This window comes from Pogonomyrmex barbatus, unplaced genomic scaffold, assembly GCF_055798465.1.
Source record: "Pogonomyrmex barbatus isolate J1 unplaced genomic scaffold, ASM5579846v1 scaffold17, whole genome shotgun sequence".
In the NCBI taxonomy this organism is placed as follows: domain Eukaryota; kingdom Metazoa; phylum Arthropoda; class Insecta; order Hymenoptera; family Formicidae; genus Pogonomyrmex; species Pogonomyrmex barbatus.
Genome location: NW_028297113.1, coordinates 517,668 through 536,760, shown reverse-complemented (window position 1 = coordinate 536,760; position 19,093 = coordinate 517,668). Strand labels below are relative to the sequence as shown.

General features: G+C 38.4%; 2 long non-coding RNA genes across 4 annotated transcripts; one reads left to right on the top strand and one right to left on the bottom strand.

Annotated features, from left to right (window-relative positions):
• Window positions 1–1,843: 1,843 nt before the first annotated feature.
• On the bottom strand, window positions 1,844–3,047 carry LOC105426849 (uncharacterized). Of its 3 annotated transcripts, none has more exons than XR_967818.2 (3): window positions 2,906–3,047; window positions 2,546–2,812; window positions 1,844–2,460 (listed from the first exon to the last, which is right to left on the bottom strand). It is a non-coding gene; the product is annotated as an uncharacterized LOC105426849 (long non-coding RNA). The 3 variants fall into 3 exon arrangements; XR_967817.2 differs by having other exon boundaries at window positions 1,844–2,070; window positions 2,310–2,460; window positions 2,546–2,931; XR_967816.2 differs by having other exon boundaries at window positions 2,546–2,931.
• Window positions 2,399–4,807, top strand: LOC148937046 (uncharacterized). Its single transcript, XR_016138765.1, has 2 exons — window positions 2,399–2,505; window positions 2,928–4,807. It is a non-coding gene; the product is annotated as an uncharacterized LOC148937046 (long non-coding RNA).
• The last annotated feature ends 14,286 nt before the right edge of the window (window positions 4,808–19,093 follow it).

Sequence of the window (19,093 nt, the reverse complement as noted above, 5' to 3'; positions counted from 1 at the left end):
GCTATCTCGCTCGCGGTGCCCCCCCCGATATCGACTCCCCGCCACGAGACCGACGGCGCGCAGTGGGGAACGCCGGTCGGGTATATAAGCCGGCCGGCCGAGACATCGAGACCAGATCCTATCCTGCGATCCGACTCCTGATACCGACCTAACCAGTACCTACTACCTCTCGGGGCCAAGGTTTCGCTTGGTTCTGCTGGATTTCACCGGCTTTCTCTACCTTCGGGCTGAGGTTTCACTCAGCTCTGTCGGGTTTCGCCGACTCCTGTCACCGCTCCACGGGCTGAGGTTTTACTCAGCTCTGTCGGGTTTCGCCGACTCCTGTCACCGCTCCACGGACTGAGGTTTTACTCAGCTCTGTCGGGTTTCGCCGACTCCTGTCACCGCTCCTCGGGCTGAGGTTTCGCTCAGCTCCACCGGGTTTTGCCGGTTTCCGTTGCGAAGGCAGGGCTCGACGTGGCACTCGACCCTGCCCGCAATACCTAACCGTCCCGCCTGACATTAGCTTGTAAGTGCATGCGATAGAGATTAAGGCCGCTAGTTATAAGTTAGTAATCCTAAGATCCCTAGTGGTAACCGCGCCGTGTAAATAGACCGTTGTCGACCGCACCCGTCCTGCGCATCTCATCGCCTTACGCCAACCGGTTGCGTCTCCGCTTTGCTATCAGCGACACTGCGACATCATCCGGCTCTGCACTACTCTATATCTACCTTTCCACTAAGCGATCTTTTCGCCGCCACTTGTGTTCGCGTACGCTTGAGTCTCCCCTCCTCTTGAACCCGGACACCGACGAGCCGATCCGAGCGTCGAGCGAGGTGACCGCGTCACATGTTAGATGTCATTTCATCTGCGTTCGGTATTAACATTTTTAGAACGAATCAAGTTCCTCGATTCACTTCGGATTCAAAAACCGAACTCGCAGGGGAGTGTCCAGATGCGCACATTTTCAATCAGACACACCAATCACATCAGCCGATGCCTAGGAATTTTCTAGTGAGCTACCTATCAAAAATTTTTTTATTTAATCGACAATGTGTCCGATTATATCTCACCCGCTCGCAGAGATAATTTAATTTTACGCGCCTAAATTAAAATTTATAACTTATAGCAACTGTTTTTCGAGATAAAATAATATTTATGTAGAGAGTATCACTTAGAAGAAAAGCAGCCAGTGTAAACAATTATCAGTTATCATGGCTGCATTCTCAAACAATGTCTATGAAACAATAAAAATTGATAGTGAACAATATTTATATAACAAGAAAGGTAAGTTTTTAATTCATTTTTCCTTAACAAAAAAAATCAGAAAAGAATAATGAAAACCATTAAATAATAAAAAAACATTTTATTCATTTTTTATTTTTTATTTTTTATTAAAAAATAAATATTCAATTTTAATTTTTTTTCTAGTCTAAATATTGTAATCTTTAATGTCAAAAAAATATACCAAAAAAATACGGTTGACGGTACGTTAAACATTCACATAAAAAAATCTTATAATCTTATAACCTTAAATAAATAACAGTTTTATAGTAACTCTGACAACTCTGTACTCTGTATCGTTCGGAATTAATATCGGATTGCTCAAAGATCACGTGATTTAAGTTCGCCATCTGCTAGCTCTCAGATTTACAATGCCGAATGCAGTATATATATATATATATATATATATATATATATATATATATATATATATATATATATGTGTGTGTGTGTGTGTGTGTGTGTGTGTGTGTGTGTGTATATAATATATGTATATAACACATTATTGTCAAGATGTAAACTGAGAAGATGTAATACTTAAAAAATAGAGTGAATCAAAAAGGAAACAAAATATTGTAATTAGATTTTTTATTATTTATTAAACTTGCCATAAATAAATCATATAAATTTGCCATCATTTAATCAACTATAACATTTTCAGAAAACTTATCTAATATCACATTTAAAAATAGTTACTGTTTCCGCCATTTATATTCTCTTTATCAGCTTCATTATCTGAATTGTATCTGATTTGTAATTTCTATTAATTTCTATTAAAGAACGTTTTTTTTCCTTTGATGTGTACTCTGGCGAAAATAAGGCATAAATAAAGAGTTGAGCGTAAGCCGAATGTAATAAAAAAAGAAAGAGTGACAGAAGTGTAAACAAATCTTTTAGGAAGCATAGATTGGAACAATGGAATGTAAAAGAAGGATTAAAATGCTTCGTAAATGTTTTACATTTCTTTTATGTTTCGCTGTTCCAATCTACGCTCTCTAGAAGCTTTGTTTACATTTCTGTCACTCTTCTTTTATATTCGACTTACATTCAACTCTTTATTTCCGCCTTATTTTCGCCAGGATAGACTCCTATATTAGACTCATTTAATGATTCATATTCTTCGATGAATTGCAGCTCATCACTTTGGACGTCTTCAAGCGGGCTTAGCTCTCAAAGCTGGTTTACCTCTTATGCTCCTGTTTTGAGATATAGACATTGAAAGAGAAATTTTTTTAATGAAAGTATATGTTTCAAATAAATTAATAAATTGTTGCAACTTACAATTATTAGTAATTGTCTTCCTTATTGCCGTTGATGTATTTATCTTCTTTATATGGATAGGAATATCTATTCCTAAGTTTGTACCTCTTTATTTTGCAAAATATTAAGGTTATATTTACAGTCGTGAAATTGTAGTTCAGTGTAGTTTTTGGAATATTTTGATGTGAATAAGTCTTCACTTCTAGTTATGTCACTAATAATTTCTTTAGCTGCGTGATCTCAGTGAAAATGACACGGTGAAACCGTGAGATGACTACCGGTAAAAATCTAAAAGTGAACTATGTGAAAAAAACTCACTGAAAAATACGTAATCGATGCCCAGGTTTGTTTTATATTCCTGAACTAGTGAAAGAAGTGTACACTAAAACGTTTTTTATTGCAGAACTGGTGTCAACAATATTGTTCTTTATTGCAATGCAGTGGAACTCAGTGCAACAGTTCACTGAACTGGCTACACTGGGTTTGAAGTCAATGCGAGCAGTGCAAGGTGTGGCGAGGAGGTTGGTGAGGAGCGTTGTCCACGTGCTGAATTGATGGCGAAAAAAGATGTTGGCTGCGGTGAGATTCGAATCTCCACAAGTGTCCGAAGTAGACACGCTACCATTGCGCTATCCGGGCCATGGTTCTTTTCGTGGATGCTTTGCTAGGTATTAGTTGTGTGAGCGGCAGACCGCCACAAGGGCAAATGAAATTCAATCAGTAGTGGTAATTTTGAAGAGAGGGATCTAATAACACATAACGCTTGGCCAATTAAATATAAAATTTTCTAATTGGTGGTCCATTTGAAAATTCCTAAGCAGCGACTGATGTATGCGGATGTGTGCTATCGCACTGCGCTAACGGAACCCACCGAATGAATACCGAATGAAGACCCATTTTGAATACCATAAGATATAAATCAATAAGTATGAAAGTAGAAGCTTTCTTAGAGTATAAATTTCAGTATCTCATTTGATATTGTTTATATATTTTAATACATAGTACCTGAAATATATAAGTTAAAATTATTGGCATTCACTGTTTAGAAAACAGTATTCATTAAATATTAAATTTTCAGAAAATTTGTAGATTAGAAAGTCGGACGCTAATGCATAATAATTAATAATATTATATATTTATTTTTATATAAAATATTATAATAAGTACTATAAATATTACATATTTATTTTTGAATTTATACTGTTTAATGTCTTATAAATGCTTGAAATTTTTTTGAAATTATACCCACATAACACAAATGACTATTTGTCGACTAATTGTCAACTTTTTTTAGTCGACTTCAAGTCGACTTGTAAAGTCGACATTTAGTCGATTAAACAAAACTATAAAAGTTAGTCTAGTCGCTATAACCATATAAAAAATGTCGATTTATAGTTGTCATAAAGTTGACGTTAAGTCGACTGATATGGCTGACTTGTAAACCGACTATAGTTGGGGCATTTGTCGACTATTAGTCGGCTATAAGTTGACATTTAGTCGAAAGACTTTAGTTAAACTAAATGTCAACTTTAAAGACTTTAGATTTCTTTTGCCGATTTATAGTCGACTAATAGTCGACTTTGTGCTGTTTGGGTACTTTTGTATTACAAAGATTTTATATTAAAATTTGATTTATGTGTATAAAGGAAATAACCAGAGGAAGAAAAAGTAGAAATGGCAATAAAGAAATAGCAATTATAAAAAAAGACAGCGCAGGAAGCATTTTCGTAAATGAAAACAGACACGTTATATGTATCTTCAAAGATATTAAGATTGCCCATCCAAATAATCATAACTAATTTTTAAAATCTTTAATTGAAAATATAGTCATAATTTCATAGATATAAAATAGATATAAATCATAGATATAAATCTATACAGCTATTTTATTTTATATTTTACGAATTTTTATTGTACAATTTAGCATATGAAAAACATATTGTCATTTAAAATTCATAGTTAGTAAATCTGAAATTATTAATTAATATAACTATTGATTTGATGATAAAACCTTATTAATAATTTTTCTATCAAAGTTTTATAAAATACAATAAAGATCTAATTTAACAAATGAATAATAACGTGATCTAATAATTTAAGATGTAATAATTATATGAAGTATGAATATATATCAAATCATTTTTTTCAAATATAGATAGATGAGAAATATATTTTTGTAATTTTTACAATGGATGTAATATTTGTAATTTGTGTTCTAAAAAGTCAATTTAAATCTTGCATGTTATAATATTATTAATAATATTAAGTTTGTACATAATAATATATATGATTTGAATTTTTTATTATCATTATCTTCAACTAAAATTGCTTCTAATGGTGGAAGTGCAATTACAGGTTTATCGTTATCAGAAGAATATAATAATTCCCTAAGAACCATGTACGTATATATATATATATATATATATATATATATACGTACATACCCACATAGAACATAACCTCCAGTGGACGTCCACTGAATCTCCATGGCTTCGTTAAACTTCCATCGAACGTTTATCTCCACGATGGAAGTCAGATAGACATTAGCCGTCCAGCAAATCTCCACAGTGGATGGTGCTTTAGGATTTTACCCTAGATGTCTATTAGCTGTCCAACGAACTTCCACGATGGACGAGGATTCCACCGTGAACGTCTATTAGCTGTTCAGCGAACAGTGGATGGCTCCATGGTGAAAGTCAGATAAATCTTTAATGGAGATACTAGAGACACTATAGACTAAGAGAGTGGTTACAAAAAAGCAACTTTTGATTAGTCCGCCATCTTTTGACTATTTCCATTTATTTTCAAATACATTAACTACATTAATCTTAAATTGTAATATTATAATTTGAAAACATAAGCGTTTTAAAGCGTTTTAATAATAAAATGTGTATATTTATAAAACTTTATTTTACATGATTATATTACCAATTTATTAATTTATTTATTAATATATCGTATTTATTAATATATTAGGTGTACAAAAAAATTCTGAGCTTTAGATTTCAGACAACCGAAATAACAATTTAAATTTTATATATCTTCCCGCCCTTTTGCGGTTTTAAAGCGTTGACATTTGGCCTTCTAAAATGCCATACGGTTTGGCGTTTGATGCACATAACCTCAAAAATCAGTAGTGTTCACGATGGCAATAACAAAAGAGCATATTCGATTTTCCATTCACTTCGCGTTTCATCTGAAGAAAAATGCTGAAGCCACTGCAATGATTTGTGCTGCATATGGAGAGAACGCTGTAAGTCTACATGTAAACTACATGTATACATAAACTACATGTAAAAGATGGTATCAAAAATTTCGCCAAGGAGATTTCAGTCTTGAAGATGAAGAACCGCGTCCTGGACGCCCTCAAAAGATTGAAACGGACGAATTGCAAGCACTGCTGGATATAAACTCTGCACAAACTGAAAAGGAGCTTGCAGAACAGCTTGGCGTTACGCAGCAAACAATTTCTGTACGTTTACATACGATGGAAAAAATTCAGAAGGAAGGTAAATAGGTTCCGCATGAATTGTCCGAAGACAACAAAAATCGTCGGCGTGATACTGCACTCACTTTACTTTCAAAGTTCCGGAAAAAAGATTTTCTGCACAAAATCATTACAGACGATGAAGAATGAATTCTTTATGATAACCCTAAAAAGAGTAGAAAATCATGGGTTGACCCTGTCAACCTTCGACATCGATGCCAAAGCTCAATATCCACGTCAAGAAGATTTTGCTCTGTATCTGGTGGGATTGGAAAGGTGTGTTGTATTACGAGTTGTTACAACCGGGTGAAATAATCACGACCTACCAACAACAATTGACCAATTTGAGCGATGCATTAGAAGAAAAGAGGCCATTTACTGGTCAAGGAGTAAATGGCCTCCTGGCCAATGGCATTGTCATGAAGCAAGATCACCCCTAAGGGATCTTGCTTCATGACAATGCTCGACCACATGTTGCGAATGAAAGCGACTCAGGACCATATCTTTGCGTTAGGCTGGGAACTTCTCCCGCACGCGGCGGGATAGCCCAGACATGGCGCCTTCCGATTATTACCTATTCCGGTCGCTGCAGCATCATTTGGCTGATACACATTTCGTGAGATTTGAAGAGATACGAAAATGCATTGATGACTTTATCGCTTCGAAGCCGGTGAGCTTCTATCATCAAGGAATTCGCAAGCTATCAGAAAGATGACAAAAGGTCGTTGATGTAAACGGGGAATATTTCGCTGATTAAGATTTTTTTATTTGTTTTTGAATAAAGATTGAATTTTACAAAAAAAAGCTCAGAACTTTTTTGTACACCTAATATTTTCTTTAGTATTAACGATTTTAAATTTATTATTTATTTATTTACCTTTTTTATTTATCTTTTTTTTTGCTATTTATCTTTTTCAACACAAGAGCAAAAATTAACATAATATTATTATACTACTGTTATACCATAATATTTTTAACTTTTTGATAGACAATTGTCAAAACGATCCTCTGTGAAATCAATACAATGACAACTATTCACAAAGTTAGCGCAGCGAGAATCCATCGCGGTAAAGCGTCAACAATAAACTTTAAGAAAATTTCGAGAGATGCAAGTACCGATGTCATGCTTTTTTTTAGAAAGGATTATTATATATATTTATTATCATTATAAACAAATTTATTATATTTATTATTATAATATAAAATAAAATTTAAGTAAAAAAATGAACATCCACCCATTTTTTATATTGATTTATCACAATTAATTAATTTCCCAACAAACACCAAATATAAATGTTACATAACATAGAAGTAATATATTATATAATATCTGTTACTCTAATTACGTTTAGTTATATAACTTAGTATTATACATACAATATAACTGAAGTATGTAACTATTATGTTATTCTGTTATTTATATGTATAATAAACGAACAACAATATAATTACAATGTCATGTTGTTATATAACAACTGTTATATTGATATTATATAATTGATATTATATAATTTCGCGCTTCCTTTCACTGCGCCGCGCCAGCATCACCGCAGGAGTAGTGCTTCCAGCTCATCACGGCCATCTTAATTCTCATTTGTTGCCCGTCGCTGGTGCCGGTTGTGTGTAGTGCGCGTTCTGAACCCGTCATTGCTAATGTCGTGATTTTTCAGTATTCTCGGCTTGGTCTCATGCCGCATGTCAATTTGTTTAGAGAGTCGCCTCCAAACTTGCCCACAAGTACTTTGTCGCAGCCATGTGCTTTGCATGTGTTCCAGATGCCTCGCCATAGTAAACATTATGAATAATCTAATGAATTTTATTTATTTCCTTATCCATGCGCGCAAATATCCTTTTCACATACAAATCCCAGGAAGATCCTTCAATTAATTTAAAGCAAAATTAAAAGGTTTCATAAGATATGAATTTTAAAATCTTTTCTTTAGTTTTGCTTTAAATTAATTCAAGGATCTTTTCTGGACTTTGTATGTATAAAAATTAAATTTTACATTTGTAAGTAATGTTACATTGTAGCAATGTAACTATGTAACAAGGTTATGTTGATGTTATATAACCGTATTTGCTGGGGTATATGATTATATTTTGCAATTTTAGTATCTCTATTATTTAATAATATATTATCCCGCTTTCCACATGTTTAATACACATGCACAATACACTTAAATCAATGCACATGCAAAGTAAAAAATATCGCTATTGGTTAGAGTGAGATGGTGTATATTTCTTTCACTCTAGCCAAAACACGTTATTAGTTAGAGTGAGATAGTGTATATTTCTTTCTTTCTCGTAACATTTAATGAAAAATAGCGGATCAGAGTTTCTGATTGGCGAATCAGAGTCGTGGCCAGTCTCTTATTATAGTATCTCTAACCTATACTATCTCTATGATGGAGCTCTAATGGAGCTCTATTAAATCTCCATTAAGGCCGTATCAGACTAGCGATTGCCCGGTTACGATTGCTAGTTGACGATTCTACTATCACCAATCACATTTGACCGTAACCAGGACTTGCTACATTGTGATGGGTTAAAATAGAATCATCAACTGTAGCTGCCAATTGCTAATCTGATATGGTCTTTAGACGTCTTAAGGCCATATCAGACTAGCGGTTGCATGGCTACGGTTGCCGATTGATGATTCTATTTCAACCAATCACGATTCTATTTCAATCTATTACAGTCAATCAATGTAGCAGATCCTGGTTATGATCAATGTGATTGGTAATAGTAGCCGGGCAACCGCTAGTCTGATATGGCCTTGTAGCGGATTTATTGCTCTGCCAGTAAGGCTATGCTGATACTGCCCTGCCGAGGAAGGCAGGCTCGAATCTCTGAAAGATCTGATAGGCAGGAGTAGGCAGAATAACTAAGTTCACGCCATGATTTTGTTATTCGACCGTCGCCAGCAACATCTCGCGAAGTTCTGACTCGGTCACGTTTATTCTTGAACCACAATCGTTAAATCTAGAAACGTATCAAAGTCGCAGGGTTAACAGAACAAAGACGCGATATTAACGCTTAAAAACTAATAACACAGAACAAAGAGATCGAAGACGTACAATGCCAGCAGGGGCACCGCGAACACGAGAACAGCGCGTGACAATGTTATTTTCACGTAACGTACAATGCCAGCAAGGGCACCGCGGACACGGAGGAACGTTCGAGATCTAAATACCAGAAACGAGAAAACGCAAAGAATGAAGAAAAGAAAGAACGCACTTAAAATGTATATCGTTCGCAAAAGAAAGGCGGAGCGCCTGAAACGCACGCTGCGTGTGCACGCAAGACGCTCGCGAAACGCTCGGAAAACGCGGACTAGAAAGAGACGCGACGGAAAACGAGACGACACACGGGTGCTAGCAAAACGCGGAACGCGGGCGCGGGTAAAACGGAGCGCACGCGGAAATTGATGACGGCACAATTGTAAGCGCGAATAAAAACGACGGAACTAGGCGATGCGGGAAAAATGCAGGACGCGGATGAGACGCATGCGAAAACACGAGTAAAGACGTCACTCGCGAGCGAGAGAGAAACACTCGGTTAATCGCTCACGAGCGAGAGCGACGGAACACAGCGAGCAAGAGAGAGAGACACTTCTCACGCGTGAAAGAGAGCGAGATAAGAGCCGATCACGCGCGAGCGAGAGAGAAAGAGAGCACGAGTGCACTCGCGTGTCGCGCGCAAGAGAGAGAGGTGGAGGCGCACGCAGTGAGAGAGGCGGCGAGCACTCAGCGCAACAGGTGCGGCGCGCCGCATGTGATCGCCCAGAACCGGCGAGACAGAACTTTCGACACTCCACAGAATTCGTCGCGTACACGACACTTTACACTGCACAGTCGCTGTCACGTATAGTAACGCGTTGACAATGATGAAGCCGGAGTCTCTCTCTTCCTTCTCTCTACCAGACGTGGCTGCTGCGTGTCCAATGATTGACACGTAATGGCCGTTCGACACAATGCGCGTGGCAATGGCCGACGGGGAAAAAAGCGGAAGTCACCACTCTAGTCGTGGCACCAACGTCTGCTTCCTCGGTGGCGAGCGCGCGAGGCAGCGGAGCAGCAACCGGGGGCAAGGGCACCACAGCCTTTATGGAGATTGTATGGATGAACTACAGATGTTTTATAAAACTTTCATGGATCATATACAGAACTTAATTGGAGATTTCGGATCCTTTGTAGATGATTACTTTATGATAAAAATTGAGAATATATACTTATAAATAAATTACAAATTTATTGCAATATATTTATATATATATCTTATTTATTCGATTTATTTGATTGTATATAAATGATTATACTAAACACAAGAAAATATATATTGTCGAAGGAGAGAAATATCTCACGTATTTAATACGACCAATAAATATAAATATAAATATAAATGAAGTAAATAGAATATATACATAAATTTATAAACACTTACTTACATGGAACATGATATTAAAAATTATAACATATAATCTTCATACCTCTATATATATAATTAAATTATCTACAAAAATTACACACGCTATCAGAACATTGACATTGAGACTATTCTAATCTTATGACAATGTGATAACATTTACTGATCAGAGATCTGTCTGATATTTTTATATCAAAATCCTTTTATATTAAAGTTTAATTATACTATTATTCTGATTTCAGCCGATCACAGAGGTGAAGCGAGCTCGACCGTATATACAAGGATGGGTGACCCTCGGAAAAATTATGTGACGGTACCGACATTTACAAGATAAAAAAATATTTCATTAGTTCCACTTCATTAGTTGCACGTTATGTATATATGTACGCTTTGTTCCTTCAAAGAAATATTTTTGTTCAGCATTATAAAAAATTCTTTTTATTATCTTTTTCTGTAAAGGTTTTCTGGAGGTGGTTCATGGACCTCTAATGGACATCTATTAGAGGTTTTTGTTTTGTGTGGGTCGTCTACCGAGACTCCATGAACCCTCTATTAGCGATCCACCTAATGTCTAACAGACATCTATGAAAGACGTCTAATAGAGGTCTCATAGACTTCCACAAAGCGGAACTGTGGATTTCTTGTGGACGTTCACTGGAGAGTTTTGTTTTATGTGTTCTATGTGGTTTTATACACACACACACACACACACACACAGCATATATACATATATATATATATATATATATATATATACATACATATACATATATATATATATATATATATATATACATACATATACATATATTATATATACATACATATATATATATATATATATATATATATATATATATATATATATATTATACAGAGTGTCCCAAAACTCCCGCATTTGGAATACACTGCGTGATTCTTTATGCTAAAAGAAACAACTTTTTCCTTTAGCAAAATTGCGTGCGACGAGTAGTGTTTACAGTGGATTAGATTAAAAGTGACGAATGAGCGCGCGTATGCGCGTAGCGGTCAGGGCTGGCGCGCATTCCTCAGGCCAGCGCGGACTGGTACTTAACCTTTGACGACTTTACGTACTATATTGTTTAGAATATGGTAAAAGTTAACAAAATATTGTTTTTATCTTTTAACGATTTAATAAAAAAATTGTCTGATTTTGTAGCATTATTTCGAAATAAAAATAAATGTAAATAATATGGTGCATGAACTGAACATTCTATTATTTTAATTATTGCACAATTGCATATAAAAATAAAAAAATATACTGAATTTAACGAATTATTTAAACATTATAAAAAATTAATTTTTTAACTTTTTGTGTTATGTATTCACGTAATTAATAAATATTCGTTAAATTAAATATTTTTTTATTGTCATATGCAATTGCGCATACGACAATAAAAAAATAATTAAAATAATAGAATGCTCAGTTTACACACTATATAATTTATTATATAGTGTCGCGAGCGCCGAGAACGCAATCACGCCCACCGCTGACAAAGCGGATTGCGGCAAGCGATACTTTACCCGACGAATTATTATTTTATCAAGCGATAGTGATTACCAACGCTACCGTGCTAATCGCGCATTTATTGTGTAACCGCACCACGTGAAGCAACTGCTAACCGGGTTGCGCGGCCCTTACGCGGAAAGCCGCCGCACGACCCAGAAATATATCGCGAACGCTGACGAACATTTTGATGACACGGCAAGAACCGGCCGCCTGGAACAGGATAAAAACGGGAGACCGATACTAGGAGAGGACTCGTCGAGATCTGCCGTGCCGTCACGTCTGTCGCGGTCCGAATTAAAAAGGACAATCTGTATCAATTTTTAATAAAATTTATTTAGTATCGAACAAAGTGGTGAGCGCCTCTTTCCCGCCGACTCTTTGATCGATCCCCGAAACGACCCGCACAACATTTCTGGTGGCAGCAGTGGGATCGTTTCGCAGCAACACCCAGTCATCTGGAAGGAACAAACGATCGAAATTTAAGGAAAAGGCCGGAAAAGAAGTCGACATCCCTGCGGCGAGAAAGAGCCGATAGAGCCACAACGCCGAGCATATCAGTGACACCGGAGAAGCAGCGACCTACCGCAACAGCCAGCGCTACGCCACAAACGTGCGAATTGCGAGCGCAATGTAAGTCATAGAAAATTAAGGCGAGCGCATTAAATAGCAAGAGAAGCGTGTAGGTAGATGTCAAACGTAGGAGTTAACCAAACTCCCACCTAAAGAAATACGTCGTAGCTACATAGCACGTCAGCCAGCCGAGCGCTCAGCCCGAGCCCTCTGGCAGTCTCGAGCAGACGGAAAATTCACGCGATCCGCGCGATAACGTACGCCGCGATTTAAGTAATTATTATTCCGACGATAGTCTGACGAGTCAACCGGAATTACATCCGAACATTGTAATTGAACGCGTGTTTTCGCTTAGCGACATAGATAATAGCCTACTACCGAGTAGTGAGAGACGTGACGACGCTCTATTACAATCAACAGACGCGAGATCTGACCATAGCGACGGTACGAACGCAAGTAACCCTAGCCGCGGAGAATTCTCATTGACATCTTACGATAGTAGCGTGTTCGATCCAACCGAATTTTACACCGCCTCACAAAACATAAATCCAGCGGAAATGGCAAATCAACCCTCGGGCACACCGTTAAAACCGATCGCGGAAGAACAACAGAGAACAGAGAATTGGATGACGAAGTAAAAAAGATGAGAGCCACTTTAAGCCAGGCACACTGGAAATCTGACCTGGCGGAAGTTTCGTACGACGCGCGAGATGCAATGTTGGTCGAGTTGATAAAAGGCATGCGAGTACTACAGGGCCGCATAAGCCAACTAGAAGTCGTTAATTACGGAGTGCAGAAAATGACAAACCGATAGAAATGACATACGGGCGTACACGGGATGATGTCCGAAATTCGCGAAACCTCGCACATACGTTTATGAAACTAAAAGAAGCCCGCGATATGATTCCGGAGATGGACGGATCATCGCGGAATCAAGTTCAAAAATTTTTAAACGCAAGCACGTACGCGATGGGCGAAATAAATCCTGCCGACGAAAAATCATTATTAAAAATTATTAAATCATAAAAGCGATCTTGTGCACAAAACTAACAGGGAAAGTCATGCACGATTTCCAAACAAGGGATATACGCACGTTCATGCAACTGAAGCGCGAGATCGAGATGTGTTATTTGGCAAAGCGTAGCACTACGCACATTCAGCGAGAGTTTAATATAACCCGCCAAAAACCCGGGGAAAGCGCGCGAGAATACGGACTCCGCGTTGACAAACTAGCAATAGAACTCTATCAATCTAGAGGTAGAAGGACGCGAGCACACCGCGGAGCAACGAAAGGCAATCCTAGATACGATACAGGAATTAGCCCTAGAAAATTTCCAACTAGGATTACGTGACGAGATACAAACAATAGTACGATCCAGGAATTATACGAATTTAACAGCCGCGATGCTAAGCGCGACAGCTGAGGAAAAATTAAAAAGTAGCCAATCTACAAAAATGTACAATAACGAGAAAGCAAGAAGCAACCAAGAACAGTATAGAAACCGCAATCAAAAATTGGAGTGCCACAAATGCGATAGGCTAGGACATTTGGCGCGCGACTGTCGTTCAAGCTGATACACAAACAAATATCCACTACCGCGAGCCGAACGACCGGCGAACGTAAATAATATCGAGAAATACTATTCGTACTGCAAAAAGGCAGGCCATAAGCGCGACGAATGCTGGTCACTGAACGGCCGCCCGAGAAAGGGGCAGCCGAGACGCACGAGACAGGATAATGAAAAAGGGCGACAAATAAATACCGCTGTAATAATGAAAAAGAATAAGCAGCAAAGGAGGAGCGATGACCTATCGTTCACAAGCAGTGGCGACGATGAAGAAGAAGAGAAACTGAGAACAAAGATAACGCGAACTGTACGCGAGCATCAAGTGACACAGGTGAATACGCCTCACACAAACGCCACGTTAGACTTGATTACCCTGCCGATGCGAGAGACAAAAAAGGGAAAAACAAGTTTCCTCCTCGATACATGTGCCACTTTGACATTAATAAAAGTAGGGAATCTAAAGGGAAACACACTAATGCGCGAAGAGCATTTAGCCCTAACTGGAGTTACGGGCCACAAGATACACACACTCGGAAAGATAAGAGCAACGATAACGCTAGGAGACCGAGAGATACGACACACTATGTATATGGTAAGAGATGATTTCCCAATAAATTATAAGGGGATACTGGGACTAGATTTTTTGAATAAACAGCAAGCGAAATGCGATCACGGGAAAAAACAAGTCCGTATTGGCAACACAACTTTCAAACTCTACCCGTACAAGAAAACCATGCTAACGCCTCGCAGTGAAACCATAATTCAGGCGGTAACCGATCGGAATAGCATTGGAATAGTAAATGCAGTCGAAACCAAACCCGGAGTTTTCATAGGAAATTGTTTGGTCATACCAGAAGAAAACGTATGTCCAATAAGTGTGATAAATACCATGGGAGAATCCGTGGAGATAACAACGCCGCTAGTCACGATGGACGAGATAAAGACAAAAGATGCCGCACACATGTATACCATGTAGGTATCAACGAAACGAGCGACGAGCCCATTCAAGCTTGTAAAGAAAAATTGCACAGACAAATGCGAACCGAGCATTTAAATAAAGAGGAAAAGAAAACCTTGCATCACATTTGCGAAGATTTCCGTGATATCTTCCACTTAGAAAACGACCGCCTATCGTACACTAACTCAGTAGCACATAAAATAAATACGCGAGCAGATAGCGCGCCGGTGAATGTCCAACCATATAGATTATCGGAGAAGCACAAGGCAGAAGTAAATAAACAGATAGCGAAAATGCTGGACGACGAGATAATCCGTCCCAGCATGAGTCAATGGAACGCACTCTTACTAGTAGTACCAAAGAAATTAGACGCATCTGGAGAGCGAAAACTACGAATAGTTGTGGATTTTCGGAAGTTGAATGACTTAACAATTGGCGATTCTTTTCCGCTCCCGAATATCACTGACATACTAGACCAACTAGGAAACGCGAAATACTTTACAACATTGGATTTAGCGGGATACCCATCAAATCCCCATGCATGAGGAACACAAACAAAAAACAGCATTTTCTACACCTTACGGGCACTACGAATTTAATAGAATGCCTTTTGGATTAAAAAATGCGCCTGCAACATTCCAGAGACTTATGAATTCCGTACTAACCGGATTACAAGGCCTCAAATGCCTATAAATGCTCTATCTAGATGACATCCTAATATATGGACCAAATTTGAAAGAGCATCACAAAAGACTAATTGAAGTATTCAAAAAACTAAGAGACTACAATCTGAAACTACAACCGAATAAATGTGAGTTTTTAAGAAAGGAGGTGACATACTTAGGACACATTATCTCCGAAAACGATATAATACCGGATTTTGCGAAAATAATGGCCGTAGCAAACTTTCCAATACCAAAACGGGTAAAAGATGTGCAATCCTTCATAGGATTAGCCGGCTATTATAGAAGATTCATCGAGAATTTTTCGAGGATAGCGAAACCACTGACAAAACTAACAAAAAAGGATGAGAAGTTCGCTTGGACAGCAGAACAATAGAACGCATTCGAAACATTAAAAGAAAAGTTAACAACCATACCAGTTCTAGCTTACCCGGACTTCACTAAACAATTTATAGTAACGACAGACGCATCCGGATATGCCATCGGAGCAGTATTGTTGCAAGGGCCAGTAGGTCAAGACCGACCAATTGCATATGCAAGCAGAATTCTGAATAAAGTGGAACAAAACTATAATACAACAGAGAAAGAATTGCTAGCCATAGTATGGGCCGTCAAACACTTTCGATCGTACCTCTATGGAACAAAATTTCAAATAATTACAGACCACAAGCCATTGATCTGGCTATTTATTATTTAGTATAACATTATTACACTATTTAGTATAACAGACCCTGGTTCAAGATTAATCAGATGAAGGCTCAAATTAGAAGAGTACGACTATGAGATGGTATACAAGGCCGGTAAAGGCAACACAAATGCTGACGCGCTCAGCAGAAACCCGATCGCACCTGATAAACAGCATCGAGCGCGACAAGGAAGAACGCGAATATAACAAAGAAGACAACGAGCAAATAATGTACGAATATCATAATGCTCCCCTCGGAGGACATCAAGGCGTAACACGTATCGTAAATCGAATATGACTAATGCACAATTGGCACGGACTAATACGAGACGTGGAAGAATACATCGCCAAATGTGAATATTGCCAAAAAAACAAACTAAGCAAGAAAACCAAAATGCCTCTAGTATTGACCGACACGGCAGAAAGACCGTTTCAAAAATGCGCCCTGGACATCGTAGGACCACTCACGGTTACCATGAAAAGAAATAAATATCTACTAACATTTCAAGACGACTTAACAAAATTTAGTAAAGCAATACCGATATCAGACCAGGAAGCAAACACGAGTGCCAAAGAGTTTACTACAAAAATAATATGCGAATTCGAAATACCAGAGAAAGTATTGACAGATCAAGGAATGAACTTCATCAGTAACATATTCAGGGATGTATGCACCCTTCTAAAAATAACAAAAATCCAAACAACCGCATACCATCTTGAAAGCAACAGAGCCCTGGAGAGATCGCACAGGACTCTGATCGAATACTTAAGGCACTATATAAACGAAGATCAAACCAACTGGGATGAATGGATCCCATACGCGATGTTCACGTACAATACGACACCGCATACAGCAACGGGCTATACACCGTTCGAATTGATACGGGCACCGAGCAACATTACCTACGGCCCTGGCAGCGCCGCCGAAACCATATTATACATACGATAACTACGCGCAAGAACTAAGAGAACGACTCAGAGCCACACAGAAAGTAACAAAAGAACATATTCGCGAAGCAAAACAAAAGGCAAAAAACTATGCAGATAAAAATACGAATACTAAAACCTTCAAAGTAGGAAATAAGGTCCTCCTGCATGACGAAGCAGTGCGCAGAGGACGATCGAAGAAATTGGAAGCACCATGGATAGGTTCATACCAAATAATCGAGAAAACCTCTGATGTTAATTACAAAATTAAACAGAAACGAAAAATGACGGTGCACGCGAACCGACTCAAACTATTCATCGAAGACTAGCAAACAACGCATACGAATAATTACCCGCGAAAAGCAAAAAAAAAAGCAAAAGCAGTAAAATAAAGACATTAATAATAAAGACAGCATAAATTAGAGTTAGTAAAAAGAAAAAATACAGGACTCACCAGTCACGCAGGACGGCGACGAACCGTTGCCCAGTGGCAACGCAAACTTGCACCCGCAAAGAGTCGCGGGGGTAGAGCCCCTCGCAAACGGGCGGAGGGGGCGTAGGAGACCTCTCGACACAGATTGCTCGTGGAGCACGGGAACGATACTCCCCCGTCCAGACGACCGTGGACGGCCACCTGGACGACATCTTCAGCTCCACATGTTGGGCCGCCAGGCGGTATGACCGCCGCACGCACTCGCCACACATAATGGGAACATGCTTCCGATCACACCTAGTGCACTGCATAATGGAAAACTCAAAGAACAAATTAAAAACTTCCACGACGCGCAACAGACCACGGTCGACGGCAGACTGAACAAAATAATTTATAATATTAAACGTATCACAAAAAATGCACGATTAGGATTCACGAAAAAGTAACCTGAACCCTAAACTTGCAGGATGCTCCTTGTGGAGAAGAGTAGTACAAGCGACACTGATTCTCGGCATGCTATTGACTGGGAATTGTTCTCGCATCAGCCAGGAATCTACTACGAGGAAATCGGTCAGCTGAGACAGGCTGAATCGGCATGGAAATTAGTGATAAAACTGAGCGCAAAAGAATTAGAGATCAGACATCAGCAATTGCAAGACTATATGGAGGAAACCGTAATACAGTGCCGAAAAGTAATAGGCAACGCTCAGTTAGGTTGCCGAAACATTATGAGGATAATAGAAAAAGAAAATACCAAACTGATCACGCTGTTGACACAAGTAGAAACGCTATATAAAACGACTGACAAACGACGAGGACTGCTAGATGCGGTCGGGTCGGTCAGCAAAATATTATTCGGAATGATGGACGCCGACGATCAGAAACTAATAGACGAGCAACTGCAAACATTACGAACAAATGGCAAGATACTGCAGCACGCAGTAGCAAATCAAATAAGAGTAATCAACGCCACAATAGCGCACTTGGACGAATTAGAAAATACTCTAAACTATAACGAAAATCTGATAATGAGTGCGACAAAACGACTAGAACAACGGTTGACCGAGTCCACACTACAGGCAGACGTAGAAAACACGGAAAATGTAATAGATTACCTGACATAGGAAAAACGGAATGATACCGACTATTATCCATCAAACACATAATAACAGCCCTCAAAGAAGCGGCTACACAATTAACCATGGGATTACACTTTCCTTTTAAAATTCAGACTGAGCACTGGCAGACAATACACATACATTACTTTTAACGCGTATTCAGATGGTCCATACATATACACAA